We start from the raw sequence: 24,438 nt of genomic DNA on the forward strand, positions 1-24,438 counted from the left end.
TGAAAAAGGCTATACCTATGAGCGTTCCTTGTTAGAACTTAATTCGGTATATAGCTCGGATACCATCACGAGTAAACAAGTCAAAGCATTCTTCTCTTTCTTTGAAACAAAGAAGCTAAATAATAACGATATTAAACCTTTCAAATCACCTTTCTTAACGTACGTATTTTTGTACTGATTTTTTTTATTATTTCTGAGAATATTCAATTATTTATCAGTTTTACATATTTACATTAGTTTTGTTAAAATATAGCATGTTCTTCCATTTAAAAATTTAGTGATCATTGTGTTGTTTACCATTTTTAGATTAGGATCTCAAAATAAAACCCATATTGCCAATGTCGCTCTCCATCATTACCGAAGAGGCTATAGCGTAAAACAGTCCGTTTCTGAACTCCAAGGTGTTTTTACTATCATTCCTACAAATGTATCTTCTTGGTTTACCCAATTCCAAGATGGAAATTTTGACATTGTGAATAGTATAACAACTTCTGCTCCAGGAAAAAGTTAGTTTTTCTTTAAATATTGTCTGTATTTTTTCTATATTTTGCTTGCTTTTAGGTTGTCTTACAAAGCAGAATATTCCTTGTGTATTTCCGTTTATTTACAAAGGATTTGAACATTCTATTTGTACTTCTTTTGAAAATAATAATGTTCCTTGGTGTGCTGTTTCTGTTTTTAGTAATGGTGAAGCTCATGAGTACGGAGAATGTGGATCTACTTGTGATGGTATGCGTTAATTTTACATGTTTTTGTTTAATGTTTTTATATTTTTAACCTATATAGTTGAAGAACCGAGCACTAATGTTGGTGAGTGAATTTATGCATTAGTTGGATATGATAAATTAATTGCTCTTAATATCTTTATTTCAGGATGCACTTCGTCATTGGGTTATAGTTGTTTATTTCCTTTTAAGTTTAATGACGTTGAGTATGACAAATGTACCCTTGTTGGTGACTCAAAACCTTGGTGTGCCGTTAGTAAATACACAAATTCTGATGAAACATTGGGATGGCAATATTGCAAGGACAGTTGTGATGTTGCACCTTCACCTAATCCAAATTGTAAGAAAATATAATTTCATATTCATTAACTACATTTTCAATATAAAAAATGTCTTTCAGCGTGCCTCACAACTGAGGGTCAGGCTTGTATCTTACCATTCATATACTATGATGTAAAGTATGATAAATGCACAAATGTTGACAACAATGGATTGAAATGGTGTGCTACAACTCTTGACTCTAATGGCGAGGCAAAAGGATGGGGATTATGTGAAAATAATGCATTTTGTAATTAGATTGGAATTACAAATTTTCACAATTCTGAAGTTATTATGATCAAGTTAATATTTTTCACTTATGCTTACATCCTTTCAACATTGAACTTTGAATATGTCATTTGTCTGTTGTATATGTAAAAATAGTTAATAAAATCATTCAATTTGCCTTTGATATTTAATTTTGTTCCTTATAATCCCTTTGCTATAATATGTTCAAAACAAAATCGTGTTGAATATTCAAATTTACCCAGTCTTCCTTGGTTATTCATACTTGTATTTTCTTATAAGTTTAAGGATTTTAATATTGGTTATATTGCAGTGAGCGTAGGAACTTTTTGATTGTGACGTTTATAATAAATGTACTTATTTCAAACAAAAGTCATGAGACATAAAGTAGATTTTGGAATAGATTAATGAAGAACACATATGGAGTTACACTTAATACCCTCAGTGTATTTGCTGATTTTGAACTAAATACTATATCTACAACTAAGTATGTTTTTCCTTTGACTAAATTTGTTAGATCTTATTATTATATCTTTTTCCTTTTGGTCTTTTCCGTTGTTGAGGCAAGTTCAAAAGTCAGGGCTACGACAAATATATACTGAAAATGAGGATATGCGAACTTAAATAAACAGTCTGCTTTAGTTGACTTTCCTAACTCTTATTAGAATTATAACATTTTTTGAGGATCTCAGAGTAATTGCCGATTATGTTGAAGATAACTGCATCGTTATATATAGGAGAAGAACAAGGAGAGAGCCAATATATCCTCCAGCTTTTTGGAATATGAACATAAGGTTTACTAAGAACAAAAAAACCACTCCATAGAGTCCTGGCATATGAAATTTCATTCTTCCCTCAAATTATATAAGGATCAGTTCCTTTGCCCCCCTCCCCCCTAAAAAAAATCTACTATAATATAATATTATAGTACATGGTTGCCCGTCTGCTAATAAAAACGCTTAGAAAGGTATTTATTTCCCAAATGGGGATAAATACTGCCTTGAGACATAAAATAAAAGTTGATCAGAATTCTAAGTTATGTACTTGAGCTATTTTTTATTCTGATCAGACCAAATTCCTAGGTTTAAATTTGTTTGTTTTTTAGATCAAAAAAATCAATCCCCCGTGTCTCAAAGTTTTTTTAAAGGTATGGGTTGTAAATTCGAAAATATACAAAAAAAAAACAACAACCAAAATCCAAAAAACGAATTATGGTACTAATGGAAAAAGGGAGAGTGTATGAATTGAACACGAATATAAGTACAAATACATAACACCTGACCTATCAGCTATTACTAATTAATATTAGACTTTTAATCCTTAATTGTTTTTATTGCACATATGAAATATACAAACTAAACACTTATTGAAAATATTATTCAAGAAAAGTGTGTCAAACTGCAACAACCCTGAGGGTAAGTGTGAGTAAATAGTTGAATCATACAATGTACGATATTCATGTTGTATCAGCACACGCGCTAAATAGGTTATTTCTCATTAAAAATATTTTTTTTAGAAATCATTTTTACTTACTTAAGCACTGTGAAACGTTTTTCACTTGATAAAATTATTTTCAGTGAATAAAAACAACACATTTTTAATGTCTAATTCAGAATGTTTGTTACAACTTTATTTATTCAATAATTCGTAACTTCTTTAACTAATAGTTAAATAATGAAAATTATCATTTGGCACAATAATTTAATTATCATTCTCGAATGATAAAGATTTTTCAACAAGTTTCTAAATTATTAAAAAAATTCATCCAGATATTACATCTAGGTTTTTCACAGGTTTCCGATCCATATTCTTAAATTTTTACCTTTAGGATTAATAATAGCAATAATCTTTAGTTTATTTTGTACTTTAAGAATGCTGAGTATTTCTACATTTAATAAAGCTAACAGAATGTTGAAAGGACACCCAAAAAAAAAAAAAAAAAAAAATACCAAATTCCCGTGAAGCCTTCTCCTAAAAAGACTAAAATATATCTAGTTTTTAATCAAGTCAAAAATCCGATATACATTTGTGGAATGCCAAGCAGACAGCATTTTAGAATGTTTTATAATATATAATCTGAAAGACTTCTCAAAATGTACGTAGAATGCTTGGAAGGGTATTATCCTTTTTGGACCCTAAGGATGCGGGATTACCTCAGATATTAAAGCAATAGAGTTTGCCATTCTCAATACAAACGGTTCTTATTGCACAAAAGATGACAACGTACGAGCCCCTACAGCCTTGCAAAATGAGGATTATTTTACTGGCAGCTGCAACAAAATATGCAGTTTTATCACTGAAAATACCTTCCCTGGGACTGAACGATTCCTGGACGCTGGATGGGAGAGAAATAAAATACTTCCCCACTCTCTCTTTGTAATACATACAATAAGATTATAAGGAAAAAAAAAAAAAAAATTAACAAACACATTTAGTCCATTATATATTTTTGATTGCTTGGTCTTTTTTTTAATGTGTCGCTGAAATTTTAATTTTATATTGTGATATGAATTTTATTCTATTTTTATCCAGATTTTACTTTTGAGTGTATTTAAATGTACAACACCTAGAATTTTGATGTAACTTCAGCCCGGGATCTAAAATTTAAACTATAATGTTTCTTTATGTATCTATATATACGTATTAGCTCCGGGTTTATTCATTAACATATGAAAATGAACTGTGGATAAAAAAATCCGATAAGAGCTTCAATTGCTCCTGCCAGACTTCTCCCATTTGATTTGGACTACCGCTCTCAACTTTTAATAATGACATAATTTATTTTATAATGTTTAATCTATTTTTCTAGACCTATGTTAAAGGATTTCAAAAAAATTTATTGAAAGAAGATAATTAACTTTAGTTGATGTAACTTTTTTTCTGATTTCAATGGTTTCGATTGGAAATTGCCTCTTCTTTCCTCCGCGTCTATAATTCAATGTCTGACGTTTGTTAATTGGCTATGACCTATGACGTATGTCTTTTGTCCATTTTAAGTTTTCACGTTATCAGAAGAAAAGAAAAGAAGAATTAAAGTCTATATTATTTAATATTTTATGCGTATGCAATGCAAAGAGGACAATTTGTTGTAAAATAATGATTTTAGGAAAAAATGACAACGGGAAAAATGGCAAGATAAAAAAAAGTATAAGTGTCTAAATGGAAAAAATGGCAAGATTCTTTTAAACTGATATAATATGTATCACCAATATATAATAAGAGAAAAGAAAAATAAACAAACACGACGTTGCTTACAATGGAAGGAGTGCTAATCCCTTAATTCTCCGTTATTAATTACAATATCATTAGACATGATGGACTCTTCATAATGGACAAGATTCCCCACCCAAGGAAGGAGTCGACTCTTCTCTTTTGAGGCTTAGCTTGGCTTGGTTTTCCTCTTCGGATAAAGTTTCAATCTGCCATCATTCCCGTAGAAATTGAAATTCAAGCATCTCCTATTGAGGATAAAGTATATCAGATCCCTTCTTTTGTACTAATTCTTAGAGAACATTGAAGTATTTCTGTCTTTAATTAATAAAGATTGATCTAAGCATATGAAAAACACTTCTAAATTAAAAATGTGTCGCTTCATTTATCCAATTGTTTGTGTGTATTATGTTTCATATGTTTCAACATTAAAATAATAACTAATATATCATATGCATGCTGGGATAATCCTAGGTACACATTTTTATTTTATCACAAATTGATAGATGTAACTTTTATGATTTTTTCCATGGAATAAGATCTAAATTACTTGAAAGTTACGCATTTTTAAACATCCATAAGCCGAAAATAACGATTGAAATTACTAATTTGATGATTTATATTTTATTCGTAAAACAAACTTTTTAAGGGCATTTGGGAAAAATATTAGTGTATTTATGATCACCAGAAGTGGTCTAATACCCACCATGACCAAAGAAATAAAAAAAGATCGTATTTCTCTGTAATTGAAAGGTTAATTGAGTTAAATAGACAGTTTCACAAATGCCAAACTTTTAAAATACAATATAGTTAAGAGAGATATAAGGCACTTGAAATCTTTGAGGGGCTGAAACCTTCCATAGAGTTGGCTATAACTATACATACCTATATTAACCAAATTAGATAATTACAAGAAAGAAGGTTTATGAAGAGACGAAGACCATCGTTCTATTGCAATTTCAGATTGCTCCAACTGTACTGAGCTTTACAATTTTCCTCACACTCTCCAACGACTCGACCTTTGACTACCTGCCCGAATCCTCTAAATGGTTTGTCGCTCCACAGCCAATCACACCTCTTCTTCCGACACATCCTGGATCATATCGAAGTGGAAATCGCTGCTCTTGCCTAGTATTTTGCAAATGCTTGTATGCCAATCCAAGAGGCTTGTTCAATATGTCCATCATGTCACTCCCACAAATATAGATCAAACGAATTCCAAGATCCACAAGTGGAATATTGTACTGTCTTAATTTTACGGCTTAGTTTCAGATCTGGGCAGGATGTAATGGACTGTTTAAATACTGTGGGGAAATGTATAACTAGGTCATTCACGCATTCACTGAGTGCCCCCCCCCATAGTACAATGCCTTGGTTTTTGGAGGTACCGATTTCTTACCGATAATCTAAAAAGAATAATGACCGATATATAGCTTGACTTTGTATTTATGAGACTCTCCATATTTAGAGATACAAATAGCTTAAGTATTTCCAGAGGGGGGCACTGACTGATTGCTGAATGACCTAGTAGTGGTTAAGGTTTTAACAGTGGAAAATGTATTACATTTACATATGTGTGTATAACATTGGTTAAGGCAGCCTCAACAAAAAAGTTAGATATTGCAAATAATATGAAATTGCCGTCCGGAGGTTCCTGCGCACTATTTTTTCAAAAAATTTGAAAAATGACAAACTTTAGTTAAATAAACATGATTTCACTAAATCGGCTCTAACTCCTTCAGTTTTGCTCGGATCGAGCAACGCAGGTTTGAGCCAGCACAGATTGTTAAAATTTCTGATCGATTGGTACCATTTTTAGCGAAATTGCATGCCAAAAAAAAAAGTTTTTTTCAGAGAAGACACTTTACTATATTTTTTTTCATATATTCAATAAATATTTCATAAGTCACCTCAAAGTCCGAACCGGATACAATCTGGAAAAACGTAATAATACATATCCTCCAGCTTTGGATGAGGAATCTAATAATTCCGTCAAATTTGGGATATCTTGATGCCAAGTGGGCCAAATGGCCCAAAATGTTGTTTTTGGCCAAGTCGACCTGTGTTACATCTGCACATCTGGCTAAATAACTCCGAGACAAGTGATCAGAAAAGAGTGAGGGTCAAAACGTAAGTTTGCCTTATCCTCAGCTTTCCAACGAGGTATGTTTCGAGTTTTTACTACAATCCAGTCCGGAGATATTGAAGGGGGTTATTATGTTAACCGTGCCAAATTGATGATTTTACTTCCGTCAATTACTTCGATAAATATTATTTGATTTTAAAATAAATTACATATTCGGAATCAGTGCATCAAGACGCAAATTTTGACACCCAATTTGGTTACTTTTGACAAAAAAAACTCAAATTTACTTCTATAGCACCATCAAGGAATAACGTTAGAACAATGAAATTTTGTGTGCAGTATTTAATGATCCTAAAACTTCCAAATATGTTTTTTTTTTTTGGATAACCCCAAAGACAAAAATTTTTTTTTCTGAAATTTAGTGCGTCAATAAATCAAGGAGAATCCATAGGACAATGTTGTTATAATAAAAAAACTGTGTTTGGTCATTATAAGAATGCATTTAAATTTTTTTTAAGAATCGGTTCATTATTACCTGAGATATAGGGGTTTTAATGATTCTAGCTTCAATAACTTTAGAAAGTTACTAAATTAAAAAAAAAATTGATAACAATAGACTTGTTCAAATTAAAATTTTTTAAAATATTTATTATTAAACTTGTTATGTATCTAGTTGAATTGAATCGAACTTCTTGGGTTGTCTTTCATTTGTCATTAGACGGAAGTGCTTTCGAAAAAAATTATATCGGAAAATAAGAGAAATATACAAAAATACCAGAAATACAATATATAGATATTTATATATTATATATAAGTTATTTATTCATTTTGGGATTTACTCCTTCTTCCTAGTATATATTACAGAATAAATATTTCAGATAGTAAATAAACATTTTTTGGAGAAATAAAATTTTTTTAATGGGGATGTATTTCAATAGTAATTTCAAAACTAAGTGGTTCTTATAATTAAATTTTTTTAAATTTCAAATCAATCGTCAACAGTAGTCTATTTACTTATTAAAAAAAGGAGGCTTCAATTGCAAATATTTATGACTCTAAATCAACAAAAGATAGGGTTAACTTATGAAATCAAAATATATTGTCAAGATCATTATGTAACTTTTCTCTATTTGCTAAAATTTAGCTTTATTTATCAGAATTTGGATATATTAAGCTTAGAAATTTAGTCATTTTAAATAGATGAATAACTTTTTGTTTGGCCATATAATATTATATATAATTCCAAAATACGGTACCTCTTATAAGGATCTCCATTAGTAGCAAGTTTAGTTCAGTTAGCACGGTAATCACAAAAGTTATTTAGGTACAAAGATTTTTCAATAGGCTATTTTTTGTCAAGAAGGAATAGGTTGAGAGAGTTGAGCAATAAATATATATTATAGGCATTAAAAATATGAAGAGGATTATCAAAAAATATTTTATTTTTTTCAAAATTTAAATGACTTATGAAGGTTTTAATACATTATTTTTATTTTCGATTTTTTTTCGATTTTTCGATAAACAATTTTACATTTGTGTTTTATAAATATATAAAGCTCTTTCTATATTGACCCATATATTTAAATTTCTTTCGAAGATTCCCATTTTTCACCGAATTATCACGGAAGTAAATATTATTATCTCGAAAAAAGTATCTCAAGGGTCAAAGTATTATCGCCCTTCCGGCAGTCTCGAAAAATTCCGGTCAACTTTAAACAGCTGCTAGGGGTTGCTCTAAGTAACCTAATGAACTTAGTCCGGTGAAAATCCACCCAACCATTGCTGAGATACTCCGGGTTGAAGTTTGGACTACCTCCATAGATAATAAAAGGTATTCTCCCTCATAATAACCCAAAAATTTATATACGGGCAGAATTTGGGCGGAATGTTGGCTGAATATTTTCCAATGAGATTTTTTAATAGCCAATATTGTCTGTTAAAAATAGTTGTACAGAAAATTTTATAAAATAAAAATTGTTGTAAATTTGATGGCGAGTTTTTTATTATTTTAAACAATTAAAATCAGGTAATTGTATCAAAAGTTATTGGAGCTACAAAGATATAAACCAAGATTTGGTCAGGTTATTATTAACCGATTTTCAAAGTTGTGAAATGAGGAAACTCTTTTTTAATTAGACCTACAAGTTCTATTTATACATTTATATTCTCAGAAGCCTATTTTCCAATATAAGAAATTTTACATTTAACTTTAGCATCTTCTATAAAAGAAACTATCCGTCTAATATGAACATGTTGCACCTTGTTAGAATCAGCTGAACAATGCCTACATTTAATATTACCAAAATTAAATTTGAAATTTGAAATTTTTTTGAAAAACCCAATTTTTACCAAATCATATTATCCAATATGACGGTATAATACCTTTTTGAAATCATCAAATAAATTTGATCATCTTTTGTGTTACAAAGTTTATTCTAAAGTTGAAATTAAGAATTTTTATTTTTCCGTTCAAAATTCATATCTTTATATTTTCGGATCCACCGGATTGATCCGTACAAATTTTATATTTTTGAACTCACGAGACTAAACTAAACAACTTTGTATTTCAATGCATATATGCTAAAGTTAATATACATAGTTTTAATTTTTCATATTTCTCCCCAATAAGTACCTACTTGTTATATTATGTATTTAGTCTATATATTAACATCTAGTTCATTAAGTTTCTTAAAATTAGAGTTTACTAAATAAGGGTTGCAAAAAGAAGTTGTACAGGAAATTTTATAAAATTGACTTTGTTGTAAATTTTCTTGCAAGTTTTTATATTTAAAAATTATAAAAATCGGACCATTAAATCAAAAGTTATTGGCGATACAAAGATATTCTAAGATTATCTTCATTTTTTTATAATTTCATATAAATCCACATTTGGACAGGTAATTTTAAACCAATTTTCAAATTTTTTAAAGGGGGCACTCTTTTTTAAGAAGGCCTACAAGTTTTATAAATGATATTTTATTCTCGGAGGCCTATTTTCAAAAAAAGTGGGTTTGACCCTGAACTTTACGACCTTCTATAGAAGAAACTATCGGACGGATATGAACGTTTTTTACAATTTTGGAATCAAAAGACTAAAATGAACAAGTTTTGTTTCAACATCATTTTTCTAAAGTTAATATTTAGCAAATTTTTAAAATTTGGCGGGATAATGAATGAAATGATGCTATTGATATTATGCAAATTGCAATTGTCAGATTTATAAGGTATTTAAATACTTTTTGCTCAAAATTTTATGTTCTACAACTTCTATTACAATATTTATTTGCTAAAGTTAAATTTAGGAATTTCCAAATAGTGATTATAATTTTACTTCAAATTAAATCCGGTTCCAATTATCCGATCCAGACAAATCATATCATTTTGAAATCAAAAGGATAAACTAACTAAACTTTTGCTTCAATGTTGAATCGCTAAAATCAATATTTCAGGTTTCAAATTTCAACTATAATCATAGTACTAATAAAGCAAGGCAAACCCCTTCGGATTTATTAAATTTTTGGTTATCTTTAATTCAAGGCTTAATAAAAGGTTGTACGGATATAGTTATTTTATTCAAAAAGATGCATAATTTAATTTACAAACTATTATTTTTCTTGTTCCCGAACCTCAGGTGATTAACAAATGAGGTATGGACGATTCTGCAAATATCTTAAGAGTTTTGGGGTTTCCTTAATAAATCCGGTTCCAAGAACCTGATCAGAACAAAATTTATGAAGTTTTAATCCATGATATATGGAGAATGTAATGACACCTAAATAGGATTCACTTAGCATATATAAATCTGGAATTATTGGCGTTCGAAGATTTTGTAAAATTAAAAATTGACAATTTCTACTGTTTCATCCCAATATCTATGAGGTTAATCATTTTACATAAAGGATAATATTTACGAATAAATGTATTTAGTAAAAACTATTTTAAATGGTATATGCGATTGGGGAAATTTTTGAATATTTCTAATTCGCAAAAAAAAAATTACTTCATAAAAAAACCCAATTTTCGGTTTTTTTTTTTCTGGGTCAACGATCGGATTTAGCAACACCAGCTTAACGGGAACAATCAAATGCTCTCTGATATTATATGATCCACACCCAGAAAATTTGTAAAAATTTTGCAAACTTAATTTTATTTTTGCAATTTTTGCAAATTTTCAATTATTTGGCAAAGCAAAAATCCAAAAATGTATAAGCAACACATGATTAATTTTCTATTTAATATTAATTGAAGTAGAAACACTTTTTCTTTAAGTAAAAATACTCAAAACATTTATTAAGTGAGGTACCATGTCTTATTGGTAAAAATACTCTATGTGTAAAATGGTAAGGTAATTTACTCCAATGGGGTAAAAGATAAGCCGTAAAAATTATAATAATTATTATTACCAAAATACATGTGCAACTTTTGACAATTCTTCTAAAATTTAGGTTTATTTGTCAAAATTCCAATATATGAACTCTTAAACTTTAGTCAATTTTAAAACCCTTATAACTTCTTTGTTTAAGTAGATAAAATAATATAGTTCGAGAATTTTATTTTGTGTATGATGGTTTACTTTTGTAGCAATTTTGAGTCTACTAACTTTATTATTATAGAAGTTATTCGAGTTCAAAATTTTTTCAATAATGTATTTAACGACTAAAAGAAATAGGTTGAGAGAGTTAAACATAAAAAATTTCTTATAAAGCTAAGCAAAATACAACAGATTTAAAAAAAAAAAAAAAAAAAATTATTATTTTTTGAATGAGTTATTCAGGTTTTAAATTTTTAAAACTTTTTATCGCTATTTTTCGATTTTTTAAAAAACAATTCGATTTTTTTTACATATAGAATTTGTAGGGAATGATGTAAGCATATGGATTCTCGGATATTTCTTGAATATTCAATGTTTTGACCGTTGAATCGTGTTTCAAACTTTTTTTTTTATGAAAGTAGAAACCTTATGGGCCAAGTAGTATTGTCCTTCCGGCAATCTCGAAACTATTTGGGTATACATTTGGCCTAGGTTAGGCCTTTTCAAAAGGCCGCCAATGATCCTGGTCTGGGTAAAATCCGTCCATCCAGTAGTGAGATAACCCTAACTGAATGTTTGAGATTTGATCAAGTGAGGTACAAAGTATAATTTCTAAATTTTAAAATACTCTATGTGTTAAATGGTAAGGTCATTTAATCCAATTGTATAAAAGTTAGATCAAAAATTTTTGAATATTTATTATTACCAAAATACAGATGCAACTTTTGAAAATTATTCTAAAATTTAGGTTTATTAGTTAAAATTCAGATATATAAACTGTTAAACTTTAGTCAACTTTAAAACACTTCTAACTTCTTTGTTTCAAAAGATAAAAATTTATAATTCGAGAATTCAATTGTTGTTATTGTGGTTTACTTGTGTAGCAATTTTGGGTTTAGTAGCTTTGTTATTACAGAAGTTATTTGACTTCAAAAATTTTTCAATGATGGATTTTACGACTAGAAGAAATAGGTTGAGAGAGTTAAACATGAAAAATTTCTTATAGACCTAACAAAGATACATCAAATTTAAAAAAAAATATGAGTTTTTTAAATTTTTGAATGAGTTATTCAGGTTTTAAATTTTTAAAATGTTTTATCAATTTTTTTCGATTTTTTGAAAAACAATTCGATTTTTTTTACAAATAGAATTTGTAGGGAATGATGTAAGCATATGGATTCTCGGATATTCCTCGAATATTCGAATTTTTAACCGTTGAATCGTGTTTCAAACTTTTTTTTTCTCGAAAAGTGAATCCACATGGGCCAAGTTGCATTGCTCTTCCGGTAGTCTCGAAACTATTGGGGTATACTTTTGGCCTCGGCTAGGCCTTGTCCAAAGGCCGCCAATGATCCTGGTTGGGCCAAAATCCGTCCACCCAGTGCTGAGATAACCCTACTTAAGTTTTGGGGTAAAACAGGGTAGAATATGGGCCGTATATATTTTAAGAATTTATATCTTCCTCTGCCAAAAAAAACCCATAAATCGCCCCATAAATTTGGGGTCCCTCAAATCCGCCGTTAGCCCCAAATGAATGCTATAAGTATATTGAGAAGATCCTGGAGATTCGAGGAAAGAAAATCCCATCCTTCTATCTCTTCTGGTTGTTGAGATAACCCTACTTAAGTTTTGGGGTAAAACAGGGCAGAATATGGGCCGTATATATTTTAAGAATTTATCTCTTCCTCTGCCAAAAAAAACCCATAAATCGCCCCATAAATTTGGGGTCCCTCAAATCCGCCGTTAGCCCCAAATGAATGCTATAAGTATATTGAGAAGATCCTGGAGATTCGAGGAAAGAAAATCCCATCCTTCTATCTCTTCTGGTTGTTGAGATTATCCGACTTAAGTTTCGAGACTCCATAGCATTAGTCAAGCATTTGTCAAGGATACAATGACAAATGGTCGAAACTGGAATGCCTTAACCAAAATGTATTACATTTATTTTTCATCAAAATTAGTGTTATACATTTTGGCCAAGGCGACTAAAAATTGAAAAAAAACCGGATTTTTTTGAGGGAGGTAACGCACCTCATGCCTTAACCAGGTCGCTTCATAAAATGTATTACATATGTAATACATGTGCAAAAATCGATGTTTTTCGGGTATAACATGGGGTAGGTTTGTTCACAGGGTCCTAAAATTTGGCACAAATCTAGAACTCGGTGTTGCAAATTTGGAGTTTTTTTTTTAGTCGAAACGGTTCGTTAGGTTCGTTCCTAGGGGCCGCGCAGTGCAAATGTAATACACGGTTTCGAAGCCCTTAATTTGTTGGTCTAATATAATTTCTCCATCTTTAAGTTTCACTGGCCAAGGTGCAAGGGCTTGGTTTCTCTTTGGGCCTCTTATTAACGGAAATAGTACCTTCCTCTTTGAGAAACTCCTCTCCAAGAAAGCGTCATGGTTAGGCATGATATTTTTCTCCACCGCTTCCCACTCCAAACCTATGCATCCTCCTGTTTCTTGAAGAATTACAACTTTTTATGTGGATGATGTCTACTGTGGAACTCGATTCATACACTGGAGAGCCTCTCCACAGAATTCTCCCTGCTATAGACAACTATTTTGATATGGTTCTAGGACAATGGGGGGAATTTTTTTTTGCAGAAGGACAATTCACCGAATGGCATTTTGCCAAAAGACATTTTGACGAAGGAATATGGGGGCAATTGATCGAAAAATGTTATTAAATTTATTGATATATACTATTCCGTATTTTAATTCCATTTAAATAAAAGTATGATAAATAAATAGGTATTGTTGATATACTATATATGACATATAGGTAAATTAATGAGTGTTCTTTTGCGGAAAAATAACTTTATATTCATTAATTATCATTTTAGAATCACAGTAGTATATGGTTTGAATATTTTTCGAATCTGCCACCGACGCCTTTCTAAGCACCAAGTACACCTTCTCTTATGATATAATACACCCCAGTCCACAGGTTGTGTAGGACCTGAGTTACTGAGGACCAAAGCAAGTTAAAATTTTCGCTTCTGCTTCCACGAAGCATTTTCAAGAAATTTCCTTGGCTGTTCAGACCTGCAAACTTTATTGCAGATATAAACACGAAATTTACCATTATAGAGAAGCTAAAAGTCCGTCGGCTCATGCCAAAGCAAGGAGACTTCCTTCGGATAAATTTAAAGCTGCTAAAGAAGAATTTAATAACATGTTGGAATTGGGAATTATACAACCGTCTTCTTGTCAATACTCGTCCCTTCTTCCTATGGTACCTAAGTAGAATGGTGATTGGAGACCCTGTAGAGATTATCGAGCCTTCAATGTATCTACAATTCCAGACTAATATCCCATTCCACATATTTAGGATTTTACTGCAAATTTACAAGGATCATCTATATTTTCTAAAATCGACTTGGTTCGTGCATATTACCACATCCCTGTACTAGAAGAATATATTCCCACAATTAATATACAATTTCGTATGTTCGAGTTTACTAGAATACCATTTGGACTCCACAACGCAGCTCAAACATTTCAAAAATTTATTGTAAGACACTTTTTCAAGTGTCTACAAGAATTCAGCTTAACAACTAACCCAGACAATTGTGAGCTTGGGAAACAATCATTGAACTTCATCGAACAAATTATTGATTGCAATGGAATCAAGCCTGTTATGGACAAGGTTCAAGCGATCGTTGATTTTCCTCGTCCTTCGTCACTACGAAAACTGCTTGAGTTTATTGGAATGATAACATACTATCACGTTAATCTCAAAAGTTGTGCAACGATTTTGGATCTTTTGTATCAGATGATAGGAGACAAGAAAGAAAAGGACGCATCTCTAACCTGGTTCACTGACGCTGATTTAGCTTTTGCTAGTACAAAAATTGCAATCCGAAATGCTGCTTTGTTAGTACATCCATGTAGACTTCTATTAGAAAGTATGAATGCCTTTGCAACTTCAAAACTTAATGAGTCGGAAAAATATACTAAACTGCATATGAGTGATTTGAAATATAACCCTTTTGTATTTCCAAACAGATAAATTATTCACCAACTATAGTTAAAGATTTATAGTTTTTTTTTTGGAGTCTATTATAAGTTGTTATGTAGAATAAAATAATTAAAAATGTAACAAAATAATTATATTGTTTCAGTAAAGAAAATACCATCTATTTTTTTTACAGATGTTTTTTTTTCAGTGGACTCTTCCAGATTTAAGGGAGCTGACTTTCCGTATTTATTAATTAAAAAGATTAGTAATAAAGTTTTAACTTCTAAGCACTGTCTGTATGTTAAATAAATCCGGAAAATAACATAGTAACCATGAAACTCTGAAACTCTGAACAAGCAGCTATGAGAGGAAGGAAGTAAAAACAAATTCCATATCCGTATCGAATAAGAACAAAGGCAGAAATCCTTGCAATGTCAATCCTCAATTCAACTCTGAGTCCAACAAATCCTCAGTGTTACATTAAAAAAAAAGTTACAAAAAACTCGCATGCTACAAAATGCTTAGAATTTACACCTCTATGTTCGTATATCTAGAAGATTTATCGCCATGAAAAAAGTTGGGACTGTAGTGTAAGATGATATTTTTTTATTCATTTAAACAAGAAAAAACCATCAAATGTGCGAAAAAAGATTTATGATCACTTTTGTGACAATGATTATGATACACATATAATTAATCCAAGTCGTTATTTAAATTTATTGTTTCATTTCATACAGAGAATATATGATTTAAAGGTTTCAAGTCATTTATAGACATAAACAGCCAAAATAAAAACACTTCAATTGTTTAATAAATCATATTTTCATAGGTGTTTTATAAAAATTTATATTTCAAGTAATTTAAATATAATTGAAAAAAATTAACTAGATAAATCTATTGCTTTTATGTGTTGTAAACCTTAACTTGAATAAATATAACTTCCTAAATATCCATTTAGTCTGATATTGAAAAATCAAATTTAAATTAGTAACTACTTTGACTATTCATATAACTATAAATATAACATTTTGATCAAATGAAATAGCATATATATAATTCTAATCTTTTTCACAATAAACTCTGATGAAAATTAAAATTAAAAATAGAAATTGTAATATATAAAAAAAAGGATTTAGTATTTTTTAATACAATGAAATGGAAATCTGGTATTTTTTAGAAATAGATAATATTATTATACTTACATTGCATTTGAAGAAATTGAAATGCGTCCTTTAAAATAAAACAATACAAGTAAGTTCAGCTCTTTAAAATACGTGGTGCTACAACAATAAACGAAATAGTTATGTAATATCAATTATTTATTTATAAACAATCACAAATGCCAATTTCAAGAATGGTTTTTTATAGTTTTCATATTTTTAGACAAATAATATACACACCAATTACCTACATATCTGCACAGCAAAGTTATGATATTGGTGCACAAATTTATATGGCCTGTTGACAAAAAAGCAAACTAGAATTACATTTGTATTCATCGACGAATTATTTGGCAATTAATCAAATTAATCCTATGGATGGGTTGCCGCAAATTAATTTAGGGATTCAAAATATATACTTTTTATTTGTAAGTCCTTTTGGTGCCAAGTTATGTTGCATAAAGAGGCTTTAAATTATTTTTAACAAATACCGTAAATTTGAATACAATCCCTATTACTGATCAAAATCTGTCTATGGTATATTAGATATTTTATTCAAGATTTTTTTTGGCTAAAACATAAAAAAATCATTGTGAAACTTAACTAAAATAAATTTTATAATTATATATATATTTTTTTGTCTGTAAAACACAAAAATTTGCATTGTATTTTGTTGTCATATATAGATTTCTCTGCTCCTCTCCTTTATCAGTGTTCTGAACATTATTTGGCTCCAGCAGTTGAACTACGTCTTTTTAAGGTGCAGTGAGAAATTCCCAACAAGGATAATAATTCTCTAGTTGGGAAGAATTGACTAACTGCTACTAACTGATTTTGATCCTCATCAGGAATTTAACTTCTCATGCTGATCCCCAGTTATGTTGATACCGTTTTACTTCTCCTTAAACGATCATAATTATAGCCAAATTTTGTTAGAGTCTTAATATATATAGGCAAAATTCACTTTTGAATATATTACTGCATAAGTGATTTCGGTTTTGCAGAAATCAAATAAATATACACATTTTGGCACTAATTAGATAATATATATAATTAAATAATAACCAAATAACTACTACAGAAGCTGAGAGGCTTAGAAAACGGAGCTATGTGCAGGAAATTATAAAGAAACATCTGCTACGAACCCTATCATTTCGCCAGCAGCCACCAGCTAGGGTTCCCTCACAATAACAAACCCCTCTTTGGATTACGAGAAAAGGAGCCTATTGTGTGGCTTCATCTCGATGGCATTAACATCCGACACAACAAGTATCACAGCCGACCAAATGATTATGGCTACCCATCATTTTGCTGTCATTAAAACATCATTTCCCTTAAAGGTCCCACGATCATTAATTGGTGCAACCTGATAGCACTTAATATCAAAATTCAAGTGAATAGTTGATAAAGATTTCCTGGATGACATCATAACAGTACTTTCCACTGATAATATAACGGTTAACGATATATAATTACCCATCAACCCCACCGAGTAGTTAATGAAGAAGTGCAAACAATCCCAATGACAGGATCATTTACGTCTGGCCGATGCCTGCTTAGATGATAAATTGGGAGATTTGGCATCTTCACACTGAATGCCACATTTGTACGCACAAAAGTGGGCCATACTATTCTCCAAACCATTCCAAACCATCCTTTCCGGACAAACGATAAGTACTATAATAAAAACACCCTTTGTTCTCTGAAGTACTGAACGCGGTCTCCATAAGGGAACTTCTTTCTGTTTACCCTTATAAGTCGGCAGGCAAGGGCACCCTTGGTTGGTCTGGTTTTTTCATTCGTTTCCTTGAACCAGAGTTTCTTGTGTCCATGTTCAACAAATTCCTGTATGATGGGCGGTTACCTCAATTCCTTCTTAAGGCACAGACCATGTTAATAAAAAAGGTCAACAACCCAAAATCATGGCCCGATTATCGTCTGATAATAGTCCTACCCCATATAACACGTATGTTCAACTTCATACTACAAAAACGAATGTCAACACTTCCATACTACCACTTGCAAGGGCGAGTTTACAAAATATCCGAAAGTTCATTTGTGACTAATTTAGCCCTAAAATATGCACGGAAGAACATGAAACTCCTGACACTATCCTTCCTGGACGTTAAGAAGCCTTTCGATAGTGACAGTCTATCTTGTATTCGATGTTAAGGCTTACCATCACATATAGGGGGTTTAACTATAAGTATGATTAAGGACACCACTGAGTTACTCCAAGGTTCTGTTTCCGTCAAGATGGAAGGAGGGTCTTCAGACCCTAATCAATTCGTATTTAAGTCAGCTTCAACTTTCTGTACTTGAGTTAAATCCAACAAAATGTACTGCTATTTCCATAGGGGTTAATAAATATAAGAGATTTTACAACAACTTTGATGGCCAGTATGTCGTCAACAAAATCCCAATCCAAAGTCTATCTATTGGTGAAACCTATAAATACTTTGGTCTCCACTTCAACCCTAAGGGAATTTCCATTTTTGGTTTAGTCTCCTTGGCCTTAATGTTTACACGGAATGTAAATGAAAATTTAGTGTTATAACCTATTGTTGACTAAAAAACAGGATCGAATGCCCTCCAACAAACTGAAAGTCCTCCTGAGTTCGGTTTTGAAGATCCCAATCCCACTTCAAGGGACGCGACACAAGTCTGTTAAATAAGAAAAATATAAATAACATTCAGAAATAATTTTTCTTATCACCCAACGAAAAATTCTGAGGGTGCCTCAAAATGACTCAGCTGAAAGTTGAAGTGATAGGACTGTGAGTCTTCTCCCAATAGAAATGAAATCAAATAAGAAGATCAAGTATCTTATAAGAGGAAGATCCAAGACATCTTCCCCACTATTAGAAGAAACTGAGATATATCCACAAGTTAAAGATATTTCCTTCAATGCAAATAGAGAAGAAATAGCAAGAGACTCAAACAAAATTTAGTAAATCCTTGAAGTTAAAGCAGATAAGAGATCCTTGGAAACGAAGAACTGCGATAAAATAAAATGGCTTTAGACCAAGCAAAGTTCGCTATGGCGAATCTTGATGAAATCAATCATAATGTACCAATTCCTCTGGGAGCTAACGCTCCTAATGCTCTTTACATACGGTTGTCCTATTCAACAAATTCAAGCCCGAACTCGAAAAACAAAGAGAATAAAAAAAAATATTTTTTTTTTAAATTCGTAAGGCCTTAAAATATTCATATTAGAGTGTTAGTTGTATTTGGGTTGTTCCATTATATTTCAATAAATTTAAAAAAAAAATTATACCCACGACGATGAAAATTTATTTTAACTATGTTGTTAAATAGTGTATCATTAAATATGATCATCTATAAAAATAGTTTTAAAATCGGCCAATCAGTTAAGAAGATATTGCCCTTTTTACAACCTTTACCACTAGGTGTCGCTCACATATTGAAAAACTTTAAGCACTCCTTTTAGATATCATACTTATGATATAAGTATAATTTTGGTATCAAATTATATGTTTTTGGGGGTGAGGAGCTTGTATTTAATGTTATTACTCAGTGTAAAACTAAGGGAAAGCAATGATTTTAATTCTTTTATTTTTCGAGAGACATATCTTTGGGTCCTAATTGGAGGATGAAAGATTGCACGAAATTTTTAAAATGCTAAAAGCCACCATTAAAGCGATACACTTTCAACATCAATATACACAACCTTTAATGAATTTGGAGAATCTTCACTAAAGTTTCACAGCTTGAAGTTGAATAAGCAGCAAAAACTATCGAAATGCAGAAAAAAAGTCGACCATGTAAAGTGTATACATAGCATGGCTGTGGCTAAAGTTTCTGTACTTCCTACTGAACGCCTATTAACGTAACAGGAAATGACATACCAAAATTTAAGACCAGCATCATGAAATGGAAAAATGACCGATGATTTGTACAGTCTTATGAATTCTCTTAAAACTAAATTCGAAATATCTACTTACGCAGAAAAAATGAAAATTCTTGAGCAGAAATGCAAGATTTTTGCTAGCACTGACTCACGAAGAAATGGTAGAGCTCATATTTTTTTGTGTCGTGATCTTTTAAGTCTCACATGAATAAATATAATATAGACTTTAATTAATTCATGAATGAGTTCTTGACCTTAATGTGATACTGATGGATGATGAACTAAAAAGGGATGTTCAATAAAGTCTCTCCTAAATTATAATTGTTCCCTCCATTTAAGTATTTGTGTAAGAATTGTGTTTACTAGTATTCAAATAATATTACATTTTATAATTTTAAAGACCTATTCAATTAGAGAATGATAATCACGTTACATAAAAAAAATGTAGTTATTATGTGTATTTCAGAGTACTAAAACTTAAATTATTATTATATATTTTTATTTTGCCTTATTATCTTATATCCTCTATTACTTTTCACCAAGTTGACCATTTTTCACTTTTTAACTTCACACACTGAGTAACAATGATATTATATGATGGATAGGAATAGGATATCCTAATTACGCGTTAATGAATCATTGTAGTGGGCTTAGTTGAGGCTTGAAGAAATGGAAAAAACTACATCGATAGAAAGAAAGGAATATTTATTGATGAATCATTATTCATAGCTCTTTCCGAAGATGGTGGGTAGTCTCATATTTCTCTATCGTATCTATTGTTATTATCAATGGAGATTAAATAGCTCACCAAGGTGCATCTCTTTTCTTGAATTCAGCTCACTTGGCCTTAGTATTATACCATTGTGTAATATATATTTTATTAACATTAGTTAATAAAATATTGCTACTGATTCTTTCATTCTTTGTAGACTCCGCCTCGACTTCCTTCTCAAGCTGGAAATCACCAAAGAATCTTATCAGGACAAACTACTTTAAAATATCTCTATCCCAGATGGTCCGTAAAATCCTCATGCTGGACTATCTCTTAATCAATGATCTCCTTTGTATATTTCCTGAATTTACTCTATCATTCTTCAGAAGCCTGTTTTCCACTCTTGGAACTCTGTCTCTCTCGATCATACTCAATCAAGAGGGTTATCTTGTCAACCTTGTTTGGATCATTGTTCAGTGGAAAAAACATCAGACCTGGAGGATATCATGTTTTCATTACTCTTAAGTTGTGGAGTACGACTTTAAATCTCTTAATAATTTATTTATTAATTTTTATTTAACGAAATTTTGCATTTTTTATTTTTATATCATCTATTTATAGATCAGCTCTGGAGAAGCTGATAGTTCGTCTTATATTTATTATTATTATTATTATATATATATATATACTCAAGTCATTAGTTATAATTCATATATCTCTAATTTTCTATAATAACGATTATATACATTGTTTTATTTATTAAAATAAGAAGTCACATAAAGTACATAATACATAACTGATGGTAAAATTCTAAAATGTATGGAGATTCCAGGTAATGCTTACAATATATATCTTATTTTTTTGATTGGATTGTAATTTAATACTTGTCGTTGGTGTCTTTCACTTATGTCCTTGTAAAAAAAAATTGTAAAGGTGCCATCCCCTCTTTCAATGTCAACTTTTTTCTTTTTGGAAATTACCTTTCCTTTTTTTAAACAATTTATTACTTTCCATAAATTTGGGTGCATGCTTGTGATTGAGCATTGTAATGAATCATGAAACCCTTCAATGATATTGTTTGTTCCACCTCTAGTTCGTGCCTAAATGTTCCATAATCTAATAGGAAAAGAGGGTTATGTTCTACTTAACTTTTGTAGAAATACGCGTAATCTCACATAAATATTCTTTATGTTATTCTTCAAAAATGGGGCATTACCAAGCTCAATCCTAAGCATTAACGTGCCACAAGTCAATGAGTCCTTTCGAAATAGACTCATCATTACAGATCTGTGATTTCTAACTCCTTCTCCTTATAAATAATTAAGTATAAGATTATAGATTACTTTTTCATTCTTTATGAATCATTTCATTTTCTTCTTCTTCTCCCTTAGTTATATAATTAATCTGATTGAAATACAATTGTAAAGTTCGAAACGATAATAGAAAAATAGAAAAAGGCGACGAAGTAGTCATGCGTCAAATGTCCTCGAGGAAAAATTACCAACGGAAAAATGTACGCGGAAAAAATGTTAGGTACAAAATTACCTAGAACCAATTTGCATAACTAAAACCAAAATGGTGTGTTTTACCTGTAGCCTCAAAAACACACAATGTTTGAGTTTGTAGTATTCAACAAAATGTTGTATTAATGTCCTCAGCTTCTGGATTTTATTACAAAAAGCTAATGAAAGAGGTTGTTTGTGATATCAACAAAAAACTCTGCATGGTTCACAGGTGTAAAAATTGTCCAGGCAAATCCAAATTGAAAGGAAAACTCCAGGAATTTTTCAAAGACAAAGATCTCGATGACGACATCTCATTTACGCAATTGGTCTCAACTGATAGAACCACCCTCATTTCAAAGTCTTGCTAATTTCTGAATACACCACATTATTAAGTTCAAAAATTGATGAAATGACTGCACATTCTTTGGTCACAAAAAATAAATCCAAGTACTTGAAAGAGCTTAAACAAAATATAAAATTGAATGAAGCTATTATACTTGGTGATTTTGCAGAAAATTACCAATTTTAAATAACAGATGAAATCCAATCATTTCATTGGTGTAAGAAATATTACACTTTGCACACAATAGTTAATACTTCCGAAATGATTGTGGGGACTTACAATCTCGCTCTTTTTGTGCAATTATTGATGATATGATACATGACACATGCTTTGTACATTATTATCAAAAAGAGTTTTTTAAGTTTTTGTCAACTAATTGACCCCAAGTGTTGAAGAACCTCCAAGGATATCATACTAATGACGTACATAGCATGCAATTATGACAATCAGTGGTGGGTTGGTTTAGTAGAAAATGCGAGTGAAAAACAAGCAGATGTTTTAGTAAGCTTTATGCATCCAGAATCCTCAGGAATTTTTTTTTGGCAACTAAGATAAGATAAATGTTGAGTGGATTGTAATTCTATCACCAGGAAAATGAGTTCTCCATCAACAGTAAATAGCAGATCATACAATTTCAATAAAGAGGAAATTCAAGAAGATGCCATACGAAAGTGTAATGCGCTGCTCTAATATTACTCAATATATTTACATAAGAATTGTGTAATTTTTTGGTTTTATTATTATATCAATGGGTAGTGATATAGTTGAACACAATGACTATTACATGTATTTCAACAAATAAAGCTAATTTGTCAAGAAAAAAGTATATCGTCGTTAAATACAAACACTAAGTTCGATAATAAAATTGAATTTGCTTGGTTGAATTAAAGTTGAAGGAAAAAACGAAAATAAATACACTTTTTTATGGAATATGGAACTCTTGAGGAAATCAAAAATATTTTTTCTTTTAAATTTCGTGCAATCCTTCATCCTCAAATTGGGCCCCAAAGATATGCCCCTCGAAACATAAAAATATTGCTTTCCCTTAGTTTTACTCTGAATATATCATCAATTACCAAAAACTGAAAAATCATTTCTATCCAAATCTCAATATAAAACCTCTCATCCTTCGAGAGGAGTCGTGGTGTTAGCCGAGGAATGGTTATATCCAATTATAGTATATGCAGACCCAAGGGGTGATTATGTAATTATCGAAAAAGCTCCAACAAGAGTTTTATCCATCTATGCTCTAAATGGGATTCTGGATCCTTTTTTAGCGAAATAATAGATAGGTGGATGCCAGGAGAGCTCGAGATAATACTGTTGGACGATTTGTTGGCAAGTTTTATGGAAGAATAAATACTCTAATTTGGGTAGCCACACTTAAATAAATTTTAAAGGAATAGATAATACAATTAAATGTAGTGAAATTTTAGAATACTTATCTACTTATTTAAAAAAAAACATTACCCCGGGATTATCCAGGCTCTCTATCGAATTTTATAATACTTTTGCTTCTGACTTAGCTCCAGTCCTTGAGGGTGCCTACGAGGAGATCTATGATGAAGGTGGTGTTCTGGATTTCAGTAGTTCAGGAACTTTCGTGTGTTCCCTAAAAAAGGAAAAAATGTTTTAGATATAAGTAATTACAGACAAATTACTCTACTTAACAGACGACCTCACACTGATCCTTGAGGGTAATCAAGAGAACTTAACCCAGTCTCTTATTACAACTTTCCAAACACTAGATAAATTGAAAGATGA

At 30.8% G+C, this 24,438-nt stretch overlaps 1 long non-coding RNA gene across 1 annotated transcript; it reads left to right on the plus strand.

Moving 5' to 3' along the window:
• Window positions 1-3,777: 3,777 nt before the first annotated feature.
• On the plus strand, window positions 3,778-21,384 carry LOC139905370 (uncharacterized). Its single transcript, XR_011780045.1, has 4 exons — window positions 3,778-4,761; window positions 5,403-5,647; window positions 13,418-15,670; window positions 21,044-21,384. It is a non-coding gene; the product is annotated as an uncharacterized lncRNA (long non-coding RNA).
• Window positions 21,385-24,438: the final 3,054 nt, after the last annotated feature.

This window comes from Lepeophtheirus salmonis, chromosome 5 (assembly GCF_016086655.4).
Source record: "Lepeophtheirus salmonis chromosome 5, UVic_Lsal_1.4, whole genome shotgun sequence".
Lineage (NCBI taxonomy): Eukaryota > Metazoa > Arthropoda > Copepoda > Siphonostomatoida > Caligidae > Lepeophtheirus > Lepeophtheirus salmonis.